Source organism: Enhydra lutris, unplaced genomic scaffold (assembly GCF_002288905.1).
Source record: "Enhydra lutris kenyoni isolate GAN:26980312 unplaced genomic scaffold, ASM228890v2 scaffoldscaffold88, whole genome shotgun sequence".
Taxonomy (NCBI): Eukaryota; Metazoa; Chordata; class Mammalia; order Carnivora; family Mustelidae; genus Enhydra; species Enhydra lutris.
Genome location: NW_019154172.1, coordinates 3,116,586 through 3,132,228, shown reverse-complemented (window position 1 = coordinate 3,132,228; position 15,643 = coordinate 3,116,586).

Below are 15,643 nucleotides of genomic sequence, written 5' to 3'. Positions count from 1 at the left end.
ATATATATATATATATATATATATATATATATATATATATATGGGCACCTGGGTGGCTGTTATTAAGCATCTGCCTTCCACTCAGGTCATGATTCCAGGGTCCTGGGATCCAGCCCCATATCATGTTCTCAGGCTCCCTGCTCAGCAGGGAGCCTGCTTCTCCCTCTCCCTCTGCCTGCAGCTCCCCCTGATTGTGCTCTCTCAATCTCTCAAATAAATAAATAAAAATATTTTTAAATAAAAAATATTAAAAATGTCTTGGGGCACCTGGGTGGCTCAGTGGGTTAAGCCTCTGCCTTTGGCTCTGGTCATGGTCTCAGGGTCCTGGGATCGAGCCCCGCATCAGGCTCTCTGCTCAGCGGGGAGTCTGCTTCCCTTCCTCTCTCTCTCTGCCTGCCTCTCTGTCTACTTGTGATCTCTGTCTGTCAAATAAATAAAATCTTTAATATATATATATATATATATAAAATGTCTTTTAAAAGATAATATCTAAAACTGAAAAATCGGGGCGCCTGGGTGGCTCAGTGAGTTAAGGCCTCCACCTTTGGCTCGGGTCGTGATACCAGAGTCCTGGGATCAAGCCCCACATGGGGCTCTCTGCTCAGTGGGGAGCCTGATTCCCCCTCTGTGTCTCTCTGCCTGCCTGCCTGTCTGCCTACTTGTGATCTCTCTCTGTCAAATAAATAAATAAAATCTTTAAAAAAAAAAAAAAAGAAAGAAAGAAAGAAATAGTAGTATAAACATGTTTTTGGAAAATTTGGAGTTCTAGGGGTACCTGGGTGGCCCAGTCATTGCACATTTGCCTTCAGCTCAAGTCATGATCCCAGGGTCCTGGAATCCAGCCCCACAACAGGTTCCCTGCTCAATGGGGAAACTGCTTCTCCCTCTCCTCCCCATTTATGCTGTCTCTCTCTCTCTCAAATAAATAAAAATAAAACCTTTTTTCCTAAAAAGAAAGAAAATTTAGAGTGCTAGACTGCAAGACACCATTAAAAAGTTGCAATTATTGAGGAAATAAAAGTTGGATATGGGGAGAATAGAGTATTATGACTTTTAGCAATCTATTTGGCTTTTTAAACTATGTACCTATACTGCTTTGATAAAATTAAAAGTTAAATTTAAAAAATTAACATGAGGTAGCAATTCCTGGGTGGCTCAGTCAAGTAAGTGTCTGACTCTTGAATTCAGCTCCAGTCATGAGTTCACAGTTGTGAGATTGAGCCTGCGTTGGGCTCCAAGCTGGGCATGGAGCCTGCTTAAGATTCTCTATTTGCCCCCCTCTCTCTGCCCTTCCCCATTCCTTCCCCCTCTAAAAATAACAACAACAACAATAATATATGAGGTATCTAACAACTGACTTGTGGATCTTCTACAAAGAAGAAAATAAATTGAGTGTTTTAGCTATCTTTAAGCCAACATTTGCTTTTCTTATTCTGTAGTAAAAGATAAGAAGATACATATATTTTGTTACGGAGGAGTTTACCACGCCAATGCCAAACCCGCAGTTACAGGGTAGAGAGCTTATTCAATGCACAATGCCTGTTGACGGGATTTTGGTATTTTCTTCTGCCATGTGTTTGGATAAGTGTGTTCCTCTGTTTATTTCTTAATACAGTCTGGATTTTTGCCAAGGCTGTGTTTGGGTTTCCATTTAACTTTAGTTCAATCATGTCAACAGCTTCCAAAAAATACCAGAAACCAAGTCTTAGTAACCCAAGAGTTTAATGCAATCCTACGGAAATATATTGAAATTTGACAGAAGCTGAGTGAACTGGTGCAATGTGGTTCATTGAATTCAGGTTTTCTCCTGCTTGGTTATTTGAGCTGCTTTGACAAGCAGTATTTTGCATTAATATAAATTATTTTGGTGTTATTATTTCTTACAACGTGGTGGGTTTACTTTCAATATATGTCTTTTATTTGTTGCTTTGTTTTTGTGCCTTTTTTTTGTTTGTTTCTTCTTCGTTGTTTCAGTGTGTCTTGGAACAGCTTGCTACACTCCCTAATGTAGACTTTACTCACCTTTAAACCAAAATTTCCTCCAACTGAACATATCTCTCACTTTATGCTTGTGATCTCTGTTTGTCCCATGAAATCCCATGAAAGATGGGATTTGTTGTACAAAAATTTAACCATGGTACAAGTGAATCTTATTTCTGCAAAATAGCTAAAAGGTTATGAGAGAGAGAAAAATACTAAAAAATACTAAAATTTTGTTTGTTGTACAAAAATTTAACCATGGTACAAGTGAATCTTATTTCTGCAAAATAGCTAAAAGGTTGTGAGGGAGAGAAAAATACTAAAATTTTGCCTAGCCATGAAACACCAATTGAAGGGTCCTTTCTCTATCTCTCCAGAGAAAGAAGGAAAGAGTGACAACTTATGTATATACCATTGGAGGAGTATGACCTTTTAGGAGGGAAATATTACAATAAATATAGAAGAAAAAAAAAAACCTCAAAAGGAGCACACCCCAAATTAAACATATATTTTTATCCCCAGGGGTACAGGTCTGTGAATCGCCAGGTTTACACATTTCACAACACTCACCATAGCACATACCCTCCCCAATGTCCATAACAGCACACCCCAAATTAAAAAGAAATACTGCAACAGACCTATTAGGATGGCTACTTTTTGTTGTTTTGTTTTATGTATATACACATGCATATACATATAGAGATATATCACAAACAATGCCCAATACTGGAACAACTGGAGCTTTCACACATTGCTGGTGGAAATGAAAAATAGTACAACCACGATGACAGATAGTTTGGCTGTTTCTTACAAAGTGAAACATACACTTACCATACAACCCAGCACAGGGTGTTCACTCCCACTATTACTCCCACCCAAGAACAATTAAAAGAATAGGTTCATTCAAAAACTCATACCCCGGGGCACCTGGGTGGCTCAATGGGTTAAAGCCTCTGCCTTCGGCTCAGGTCATGATCTCAGAGTCCTGGGATCAAGCCCCGCATCAGCCTCTCTACTCAGTGGGGAGCCTGCTTCTCCCTCTCTCTCTGCCTGCCTCTCTGCCTACTTATGATCTCTGTCTGTCAAATAAATAAAAATAAAATCTTTAAAAAAAAAAACTCGTACCCCAATGTTTACAGTGGCTTGATTCTTGGTCGCTAAAAACTGGAAACAGCCCACGTGATCTTCAACTGGTAAATGGATAAACAACTTGTGGTACACCCATAGAGTAGAAAAATGCAGCAATAAAATGCAACAAATTTCTGATATGCAACAACACGAATGAATGCTAAGTAAAGAAGACAGACTCGAAACACTACATACTGTATAATTTAATATATAAGACATTCTGGGAAAGGCAAAATCATAGGGTCAGAAAACAGATCAGTAGTTACCAAAGGATGAGTGTGGGAAGGGAAGCTGACAACAAATGCACAAGGGAATTACCGAGCAGCAGGCATGATGAACTGTTCTGTCTTGATTATGATGGTCATTACGGGAATGTATGCATTTGTCGGAACACATAGAACTTTACGCTAACAAGGACGAATTTTACTGCATGTAAATAACACCTTCATAAACCTGACTTTTTAAAAAGGACTGGGGACACCTGTGTGGGCAGCTGGTTAAGCGCCTGACTTTTGGTTTCTGCTCAGGTCCTGTTCTCAGGGTAGTGAGATCAAGCTCTGCATCAGGCTCCACTCTCGGCATGAAGTCTGCTTAAGACTCTCTCTCGCCACCCCTCTGCTCACCCCCACCATGCGCACACTCTGTCTCTCAAATAAATAAATCTTTTTTATTAAGGGTTGAGTTTGGGGCGTCTGGGTGGCTCAGTGGGTTAAGCCGTTGCCTTCGGCTCAGGTCATGATCTTGGGGTTCTGGGATCGAGTCCCACATTGGGCTCTCTGCTCAGCAGGGAGCCTGCTTCTCTCTCTCTCTCTCTCTCTCTGCCAGACTTTCTGCCTACTTGTGATCTCTCTCTCTCTGTCAAATAAATAAATAAAATCTTTAAAAAAATAAAAAGGGTTGAGTTTGAATTTTTTCATAATAAAAAGTTAAAAGAAAAAGCATAGACCCTCTTGCAATTCTAGGAAACAACGGGACGATGTGTAAATATGTATAAACAAGAATATTCTCATTGAAGTATTATTATAGATACAAACTGGAAAAAAAAAAAATCTAAAAATCCCAAGGCAGGGGAGTGGTTAAATATACTAGGTTATTTCTATACAATACTATGATGCTTAAATTGATGACAGAGAAGGGGAGAGTGGGCTCATAGTGAACTTCTTTGTCTCACTGTCTTCATTCTGAAGTATAAACATTTCCCTATCAGAAAATCCAAACAGGGGCGCCTGGGTGGCTCAGTGGGTTAAAGCCTCTGCTTTCGGCTCAGGTCATGATCTCAGGGTCCTGGGATCGAGCCCCGCATCGGGCTCTCTGCTTAGCAGGGAGCCTGCTTCCTCCTCTCTCTGCCTGCCTCTCTGCCTACTTGTGATATCTCTCTGTCAAATAAATAAATAAAATCTTAAAAAAAAAAAAAGAAAGAAAGAAAAGAAAATCCAAACATATCTGGTGCTTAGAGGAACTCCAGAAACACATGCGAGGTTACTATGTTCTGCTTAGTTAGAATATTGATAAATAAAAGATTAGTAGGGGAAGAGGGGAATATAAATTATAAGTAAAGAATTTTTTGACGGGCGCCTGGGTTGACTCAGTGGGTTAAAGCCTCTGCCTTCAGCTCAGGTCGTGATCCCAGGATCCTGAGATCGAGTTCCACATCAAGCTCTCTGCTCAGCAGGGAGCCTACTTCCCTCTCTCTATCTGCCTGCCTCTCTGCCTACTTGTGATCTCTGTCAAATAAATAAATAAAATCTTAAAAAAAATAAAGATTTTTTTATACTGATAATACTCTGTAACTCTAGTGAATATGAATATATACTGCATGCTATATATATTCAATAATTTAATATGTAGGTCTCATTTCTTTTGTAACTAAAGAAAAGAGCAAGCCATCTGTTAAATCAAAAGAAAGGGGCACCTGGGTGGCTCAGTGGGTTAGGCCTCTGCCTTCGGTTCAGGTCATGATCTCAGGGTCCTGAGATTAAGCCCCACATTGGGCTCTCTGCTCAGCAGGGAGCCTGCTTCCCTTCCTCTCTTTGCCTGCCTCTCTGCCTACTTATGATCTCTCTCTCTCTGTCAAATAAATAAAATCTTCAAAAAAAAAGTATAAGAAAGAGAAGCAGGGATACATATTTATGGACATTGAAGAGTGTTCACAAAATAATGTTATAAAAAAAGGTTACAGACCAAATATGTGTATAGTATGGTTACATTTTTGTAAAAAGTACATTTATACACATAAATGTATGCATTTTTTAAAAAGATTTTATTTATTCATTTGAGAGGGAGAGCACACAGAAGCAGAGGAGAAACTAGAGGAAGAGAGAGAAGCAGACTTCCCGCTGAGCAAGGAGCCCCATGCAGGACTTGTTCCCAGGACTCTGGGATCATGATCTGACCTCAAGGCAAATGCTTGACCTACTGAGCCATCCTGGTGCAGCAAAATGTATGCATTTAGATGTAACTTCATATAAAAATGACTATAGAGGCAAGATGGCAGAGGAGTAGCACACTGAAATGACATCAGATCCCAGGAGTTCAGCTAGATAGGTATCAAACCATTCCGAACACCTACAAACTCAACAGGAGATAGAAGAGAAGGAGAGCAATAATTCTAGGAACAGAAAATCGACCACTTTCTGAAAAGGTAGGACAAGCAGAAAAGAGAATCCAAAGCATTGGGAGGATAGACCGTGGCGAGAGGGACCATCTCCCAGCAAGCGGTGGAGCAGGGAGGCACAAAATCAGAACTTTTGGAAGTCTGCTCCACTGAAGAACATCACTCCAGAGGCTAAGCAGGGGTGGAGCCCTCGCAGGGACAGTATGGTCTCAGGTCCCACAGGGTCACAGAAAGATCAGGGGTGTATGAGTGTGGCAGAGCTGCCAGGTTTCAGAGCGGGGAAGCCAACTTACAGAGACAGAGCCAAGGAGTGAGATCTCAGTTGGGGTTACCTTAAACCATGATCCAAGGCACAGTCAGACCACTACTCTTCAAGCAAGAACCCCCCCCAAGTGGCCAATCTGGGGAGACATACCTTCCTCCTCTGGGAGGAGCAGCACGGCAGGAATCTGCTGGGTTTGGAAACTCCAAATGGGGCCGTGCACCACAGATAGAAATGCTTGGTCACAGACCAGGTGAGCTCGGAGCCCAGCCAGAGACCAGGGAGATGGGAGTGATTGTCCGCTTTTCTCTGAGGGGGCACTGAGGAGTGGGGCCCTAAGTTCTCGGCTCCTCTGGGCAGGAGACTGGGAAGCCGCCATTTTCATTCCCATCCTCCAAAGCTGTACAGAAAGTGCTCAGGGAACCAAAGCTCCCGAAAGCGAACCTGAGATTACTTAGCCGGGCTCCTGGCAAGGGTGGTGCAGTTCCACCTCAGGCAAAGACACTTGAGAATCACTGCAACAGGAGCCTCTCCCACAGAAGAGCAGCAAGAACATCTAGCCAAGACCAAGCTCACAGATGGAGAACAGTGGAACTCCAGAGCTAGGGAAAAGCAACTCATAGAATTCACGGCTTTTCCCCCATGATCCTTTCATCTTGCAAAGTTAAATTTTTTTAAATTTTATTTATTTCTTAATCTATTTTTTAACTTTTCCTCTTTCCTCTTTTAATGTTTTTTAACTAGTTTATCTTAATAATACCTTTCTTTAAAAAAAATCTTTTTAGACCTTCATTGTTAATAGTCACATTTTATCCCTTCATTGTATTTAACCTTATTTTTTGTATACATATGGGGTTTTTTTTCTAAAAACTTTTGGGATACAATTTCTTCTAATAGATCAAAATATGTCTTAATCTAGCACATGGCTTTGTTCTAGTCTCCAGCCTGAGCACATTCCCACCTTTTTTTTTTTCAACTAACTTAACTTATCAATTCCTCTTTTAGAATTTTTTCAAAATTTTCATCTTTACAGTCACGTTCCATCCCTTCATCGTGTTTACCCTTATTATTGTATACATATAAGTTCTTCATTCTTTAAAATTTTGAGAGGTAGTTTCTTCTAAGGTAAGGGAGGTAGTTTGGGAGGTAGTTTCTTCTACACCCAAAATCAAGTGGATGGCTCTGTTCTATTCACCAGTCTAATATATATATATATATTTTTTTTTAATTTTTATTTCTTTGTTCCCCCTTTCTTCTCCCCCCAGTTTTGGATCTCCTTTGATTTGGTTAGCGTACATTTTTCTGGGGTCTTTGCCACCCTTTCAGTATTTCATTTCCTTGTTTATATATTCTTATCCAGATAAAATGACAAGGTGGAAAAACTCACCACCAAAAAAACAACAAGAGGCCGTAATGATGGCTAGGGACCTAATCAATACAGACATTGGCAATATGTCAGAACTAGAGTTCAGAACAATGATTCTCAAGGTGCTAGCTGGGCTCGAAAAAGGCATGGAAGATGTTAGAGAAACCCTTTCTGGAGAAAAAAGAAGTAAAATCTAACCAAGTGGAAATCAAAAAAGCTATTAATGAGGTGCAATAAAAAATGGAGGCTCTTGGGCTCCTGGGTGGCTCAGTGGGTTAAAGCCTCTGCCTTCAGGTCAGGTCATGGTCCCAGGGTCCTGGGATCGAGCTCCACATCAGGCTCTCTGCTCAGCAGGGAGCCTGCTTCTTCCTCTCTCTCTCTGCCTGCTTCTCTGCCTACTTGTGATCTTTGTCTGTCAAATAAATAAATAAAATCTTTTTTAAAAAAATGGAGGCTCGGGATGCCTGGGTGGCTCAGTTGGTTGGACGACTGCCTTCGGCTCAGGTCATGATCCTGGAGTCCCGGGATCGAGTCCCACATCGGGCTCCCGGCTACGCAGGGAGTCTGCTTCTCTCTCTGACCTTCTCCTCGCTCATGCTCTCTCTCACTGTCTCTCTCTCAAATAAATAAATAAAATCTTTAAAAAAAAAAATGGAGGCTCTTACTGCTAGGACAAATGAGGCAGAAGAGAGAATAAGTGTTATAGAAGACCAAGTGATGGAGAATAAAGAAGCTGAGCAAAAGAGAGACAAACAACTACTGGACCCCGAGGGAAGAATTTGAGAGATAAGTGATACCATAAAATGAAATATTAGAATAATTGGGATTCCAGAAGAAGAAGAAAGAGAGGGGCAGAAGGTATATTGGAGCGAATTATAGTAGAGAATTTCCCTAATATGGCAAAGGGAACAAGCATCAAAATCCAGGAGGCACAGAGAAACCCCTCAAAATCAATAAATATAGGTCCACACCCAGCATCCAATGGCAAAACTTACAAGTCTTAATGACAAAGAAAAAATCCTGAAAGCAGCTTGGGACAAGAAGTCTGTAACATACAAAGGTAGAAATATTATTTTGGCAGCAGACTCATCCACAGAGACCTGGCAGGCCAGAAAGAGCTGCCATGATGTATTCAGAGCACTAAACAAGAAAAATATGCAGCCAAGAATACTATATCCAGCTAGGCTATCATTGAAAATAGAAGGAGAGATAAAAAGCTTCCAGAACAAACAAAAATAAAAAGAATTTGCAAACACAAACAAGCTCTACAGGAAATATTGAAAGGGGTCCTCTAAACAAAGAGAGAACCTAAAAGTAGTAGATCAGAAAGGAATAGAGACACTATACAATAACAGTCACCTTACAGGCAATACAATGGCACTAAATTCATATCTTTCAATAATTACCCTGCATGTAAATGGGCTAAATGCCTCAATCAAAAGACACAGGGTATCAGAATGGATAAAAACCAAAATCCATCAATATGCTGTCTGCAAGAAACTCATTTTAGACCCAAAGACACCTCCAGATTTAAAGTGAGGGGGTGGAAAAAAATTTACCATGCTAATGGACATCAAAAGAAAGCTGGGGTGGCAATCCTTATATCAGATACATAAGATTTTAAGCCAAAGACTATAATTAGAGATGAGGGAGGAAACTATATCATACTTAAAGAGTCTGTCCAACAAGAAGCTCTAACAATTTTAAATATCTATGCCCCTAACATGGGAGCAGCCAACTATATAAACCAATTAATAACAGGGAAATACAAAGCAAAACCACAATAAGATACCACCTCACACCAGTCAGAATGGCTAAAATTAACAAGTCAGGAAACGATAGGTGTTGGTGCGGATATGGAGGAAGAGGAACCCTCCTACACTGTTGGTGGGAATATAAGCTGGTACAGCCACTCTGGAAAACAGCATGGAGGTTCCTCAAAAAGTTGAAAATGGAGCTTCCCTACGATCAGCAATCACACTACTGGGTATTTACCCTAAAGATATAAATGTAGTGATCTGAAGGGGCATGTGAAGCCGAATGTTTATAGCAGTAAGGTCCACAATAGTGAAACTATGGAAAGAACCTAGATGTCCATCAACAGATGAATGGATAAAGAAGATGTGGTATACACACACACACACACACACACACACACACACACACACTGGAATACTATGCAGCTATCAAAAGAAATGAAATCTTGTCATTTGCAACAATGTGGATGGAAATACAGGGTATTATGCTGAGTGAAATATGTCAATCAGAGAAAAACAATTATCATATGATCTCCCTGATATAAGGAATTTCAGAGGCAGAATAGGGGGTTAGAAAAAATGAAACAAGATGGGATCTGGAGGGAAACAAACCATAAGAGACTCTTAATCTCACAAAACAAACTGAAGGTTGGTGGGGGCAGGGGGTTATAGAGAGGGTGGCTAGGTTATGGACATTGGGGAGGGTATGTGATATGGTGAGTGCTGTGAAGTGTGTAAGCCTGACAATTCACAGACCTGTATCCCTGGGGCAAATAATACATTATATGTTAATAAAAATAATTAATAAAAAAAGAAAAATGATTATAAAATACCAAATATTAACTTGGTTATTCTTTTTTTTTTTTCTGAAAGATTTTATTTATTTATTTGACAGAGAGAGACACAGCAAGAGAGAGAACAGTAGTAGGGGTAGTGGAGGAGAGAGAAAGGCTTCCCACCAAGCAGGGAGCCCAGACAGGAAGCCCAACTCAGGGCTTGATCCCAGAACTCTGGGATCATGACCTGAGCTGAAGGCATACATTTAGAGACTGAGCCACCCAGGTGCCCCCTACACGGTTATTTCTAATTGAAGGAATTTCTAACTGAAGGAATAGGACAAAGTGATGTTACTTTTTTTCTTTTTTGAATCTTCTATTTTCCCTAAATTCATCAGGTATTACTTGTATAATTAAAAAATAATAAAGAGGGGCGCCTGGGTGGCTTAGTGGGTTAGGGCCTCTGCCCTTGGCTCGGGTTGTGGTCCTGGGATTGAGCCCCTCGTCGGGCTCTCAGCTCAGCAGGGAGCCCGCTTTCCCCTCTCTCTCTGCCTACTTGCGATCTCTCTCTCTGTCAAATAAATAAATAAAATCTTTTAATAATAATAGTAATAATAAAGAATTAATAATAATTAAAAGGAAAAATGACAAGCCATTGCTAAGATCCAATGTTTTCTACCATTCTAGAGCCAACTCCTAGTAATTATTTCCTTTGTTTTTATTTATTTTTTTTTTAAGTAGGCTGCATGCCCAGTGTGGAGTCCAAAGTGGACTTGAGGGACACCTGAGTGGCTCAGATGTTTAAGAGTCTGCCTTCAGCTCAGGTCATGATCCCTGGGTCCTGGGATCAAACCCCATGTGGGGTTCCTTGCTTGAGGGGGAGTCTGCTTCTCCCTTTGCCTGTTTTTTCCCTTGCTTGTGCTCTCTCTCTCTCTCTCTCTCTCTCTCTCTCTCTGATAGAATCTAAACAAAAAAGAAAGAAGAAAGGAAGGAAGGAAGGAAGGAAAAGACAAGACAAGACAAGACAAAAAAAGGGTGCCTGGGTGGCTCAGTTTGTTAAAGGTCTGCCTTTGGTTCAGGTCCTGATCCCAGGGTCCTGGGATTCAGCCCCGCATCCGATTCTTTGCTCAGCGGGGAGCCTGCTTCTCCCTCTCCCTCTGCCTGCCACTCCCCCACTTGTGCTCTCTCTCTCTTTCTCTCTCTGTAAAATAAATAAATAAAATCTTCTAAAAATTAAAAAAAAAAAAAACCAACACCACGAAGTGAGGCTTGAACTCACGACCCCAAGATCAAGATCTGAGCTGAGATTTAGTCTGAGGCTTAACCAACTGAACCACCCAAGGGTCCCCTGTTTTTTTTTTTTAAGGAGGAAAAAGTCAATTTTTCCCAATGTGAATGGATTTATAACCACCCTGTGAAAGTACTACTTAATTAAAATATATGTAATACCTGAAATAATAAGCGCATTTGATAGTAGAACAGTAGAAAGAATGCAGGATCTGTGAGCTCATTAATAGCTGCATTCCACTTTTGCAGATGTTCCTTAGAAATTACTTGAAGTTGGGGCACCTGGGTGGCTCAGTGGGTTAAAGCCTCTGCCTTCGGCTCAAGTCATGATCTCAGGGTCCTGGGATTGAGTCCCGAATAGGGCTCTCTGCTCAGCAGGGGGCCTGCTTCCCTTCCCCTCTCTCTGCCTGCCTCTCTGCCTACTTGTGATCTCTGTCTGTCAAATAAATAAATAAAATCGTTTAAAAAAAATTACTTGAAGGTTAAAAAAAAATAGATTTGTTGGTTTTTGGACTTCCTCCTTCCAGCAATGCCTCCTCAGCTACTACAGGGAACTAACTGAGGCAGGAGCAACAGCCAGAACCAGAAATGTCCTCTATTAAAACAAAACAAAACGAAACAAAAAAACCCCTCTATTTTCCTTAAAGGTTTTTGGTCTTGTTCTTTAAAGCATTTTAACATGTTTTGAGTGAGGGGTCAGTCAGAACCTGATTCTTTGTCCCAGAAATATTTCTATATGACTTCAGCCAAGTCACTTGATCTTTTAAGACTCACGTTCTTTTATTTTTTTTAAGATGTTCTTTATTTATTTTGACAGAGAGAGAGAGAGAACACAAGTAGGTAGAGAGGCAGACGGCGGGGGCCGGGGGGGGGGGAGCAGGCTCCCCACTGAGCAGAAAGCCCGATGCGGGGCTCGATCCTAGGACCCTGAGATTATGACTTGAGCCAAAGGTAGTAGCTTAACCCACTGAGCCACCCAGGCGCCTCTAGACTCCTGTCCCTTTTAAAAATGTGTTACTTTTTGAAAAACCCACCGCAAATATCATTCTCAATGGAGAAAAACTGAAAGCTTTTCCGCTAAGGTCAGGAACACGGCAGGGATGTCCGTTATCACCACTGCTATTCAACATAGTACTAGAAGTCCTAGCCTCAGCAATCAGACAACAAAAGGAAATTAAAGGCATCCAATTGGCAAAGAAGAAGTCAAACTATCACTCTTCGCAGATGATATGATACTATATGTGGAAAACCCAAAAGACTCCACTCCAAAACTGCTAGAACTTGTACAGGAATTCAGTAAAGTGTCAGGATATAAAATCAATGCACAGAAATCAGTTGCATTTCTCTACACCAACAACAAGACAGAAGAAAGAGAAATTAAGGAGTCCATCCCATTTACAATTGCACCCAAAACTATAAGATACCTAGGAATAAATCTAACCAAAGAGACTAAGAATCTATACACAGAAAACTATAAAGTACTCATGAAAGAAATTGAGGAAGACACAAAGAAATGGAAAAATGTTCCATGCTCCTGGATTGGAAGAATAAATATTGTGAAAATGTCTATGCTACCTAAAGCAATCTACACATTTGATGCAATTCCTATCAAAGTACCATCCATTTTTTTCAAAGAAATGGAACAAATAATCCTAAAATTTATATGGAACCAGAAAAGACCTCGAATAGCCAAAGGAATATTGAAAAAGAAAGCCAAAGTTGGTGGCATCACAATTCCGGACTTCAAGCTCTATTACAAAGCTGTCATCATCAAGACAGCATGGTACTGGCACAAAAACAGACACATAGATCAATGGAACAGAATAGAGAGCCCAGAAATAGACCCTCAACTCTATGGTCAACTAATCTTCGACAAAGCAGGAAAGAATATCCAATGGAAAAAAGACAGCCTCTTCAACAAATGGTGTTGGGAAAATTGGACAGCCACATGCAGAAAAATGAAATTGGATCACTTCCTTACACCACACACGAAAATAGACTCAAAATGGATGAAGGATCTCAATGTGAGAAAGGAATCCATCAAAATCCTTGAGGAGAACACAGGCAGCAACCTCTTCGACCTCAGCCGCAGCAACATCTTCCTAGGAACATCGCCAAAGGCAAGGGAAGCAAGGGCAAAAATGAACTATTGGGATTTCATCAAGATCAAAAGCTTTTGCACAGCAAAGGAAACAGTTAACAAAACCAAAAGACAACTGACAGAATGGGAGAAGATATTTGCAAATGACATATCAGATAAAGGGCTAGTGTCCAAAATCTATAAAGAACTTAGCAAACTCAACACCCAAAGAACAAATAATCCAATCAAGAAATGGGCAGAGGACATGAACAGACATTTCTGCAAAGAAGACATCCAGATGGCCAACAGACACATGAAAAAGTGCTCCACATCACTCGGCATCAGGGAAATACAAATCAAAACCACAATGAGATATCACCTCACACCAGTCAGAATGGCTACAATGAACAAGTCAGGAAATGACAGATGCTGGCGAGGATGCGGAGAAAGGGGAACCCTCCTACACTGTTGGTGGGAATGCAAGCTGGTGCAACCACTCTGGAAAACAGCATGCAGGTTCCTCAAAATGTTGAAAATAGAACTACCCTATGACCCAGCAATTGCACTGCTGGGTATTTACCCTAAATATACAAACGTAGTGATCCGAAGGGGCACGTGCACCCGAATGTTTATAGCAGCAATGTCTACAATAGCCAAACTATGGAAAGAACCTAGATGTCCATCCACAGACGAATGGATAAAGAAGAGGTGGTATATATACACAATGGAATACTATGCAGCCATCAAAAGAAATGAAATCTTGCCATTTGTGACGACGTGGATGGAACTAGAGGGTATCATGCTTAGCGAAATAAGTCAATCGGAGAAAGACAACTATCATATGATCTCCCTGATATGAGGGAGAGGAGATGCAACATGGGGGGTTAAGGGGGTAGGAGAAGAGTAAATGAAACAAGATGGGATTGGGAGGGAGACAAACCATAAGTGACTCTTAATCTCACAAAACAAACTGAGGGTTAATGGGGGGAGGGGGGTTGGGAGGGGGGTGGGATTATGGACATTGGGGAGGGTATGTGCTATGGTGAGTGCTGTGAAGTGTGTAAACCTGGCGATTCACAGACCTGTACCCCTGGGGATAAAAATATATTATATGTTTATAAAAAATAAAATTTTAAAAAAAATGTGTTACTTTTTGATTAAAGTTACAAGATTTCAAGGGAGCCTGTGTGGTTCAGTGGGTTAAGCATCTGCTTTTGGCTCAAGTCATGATCTCAGGGTCCTGGGATAGAGCCCCGCATCGGGCTCCCTGCTCGGTGCGGAGTCTGCTTCTCCCTCTCTCTCTGCCTGCCTACTTGTGATCTCTCTCTGTCAAATAAATGAAATCTTTTAAAAAAAGTTACAAGATTTCAGGTCTGTCTTCTGTCTATAGTAGTCTCACATTGCATTTGTTGGACAATGTGAACTGGAAAGCTGAGAAAATGATCCAGAATTTTGACCACCCCTCTCCCAAATTACTTGGACTTTATTTATTTATTTATTTATTTATTTATTTTTTACTCTGACTTCAATTCTTGAAGTTCTTGTGTTTGCTTAAGGGGCTTCAGTACTCATGTGTTAGAAGACAAGTGTGTGATAATAAATGTGATCATCTACCAAATTAGAATATCTCTGCATCTACATTATTTCATGGCACAAAGTTACTTGCTCTTTTACAAAATCGGATTCCATCTAATTGTCTCCTTATTGGTTCTCTTTTCTCAGTAATTAGTTACCAACTGTATTGCTTGAATAAGTTCCTGCGTTGGCCATTCTCCTTTCTTTTTGTTTTTATTATTATTTTTTTAAATTTATTTGTTAGAGAGCATGACGGGTAGGGAGAAGCAGGTTCCCTGCTGAGCAGGGAGCCCAATGCAGGGCTGGACCCCAGGACCCTGAGATCACGACACAAGCTGAAGGCAGACCCTAAGTGACTGAGCCACCTGGCGCCCCTCCTTTCTTTTTGATTAGCCTCCCTCCCACACTGAACTCTCGTATACCCACCACACAAACTCAGAGGGCTTAGTGGGCTCCTGAAAGGTGTTTTAGACTATTTAGGACATTTATGGAGCTTAAATATCCTTTTTTTTTTTTTAAAGGATTTTACTTATTTATCTGATAGAGAGAGAGAAAGAGTATGCACAAGCATGGGGAGCAGGAGTCAGAGGCACCCCTAAATATTCTTTTTATTTATTTTTTTTTAAGATTTTATTTATTTATTTGACAGACAGAGATCACAAGTAGGCAGAGAAGCAGGCAGAGAGGAGGAAGGCGGCTTCCCGCTGAGCAGAGCCCGATGCGGGACTCGATGCGGGGCTCCATGCGGGGCTCGATTCCAGGACCCCAGGGATCATGACCTGAGCCGAAGGCAGAGGCTTTAACCCACTGAGCCACCC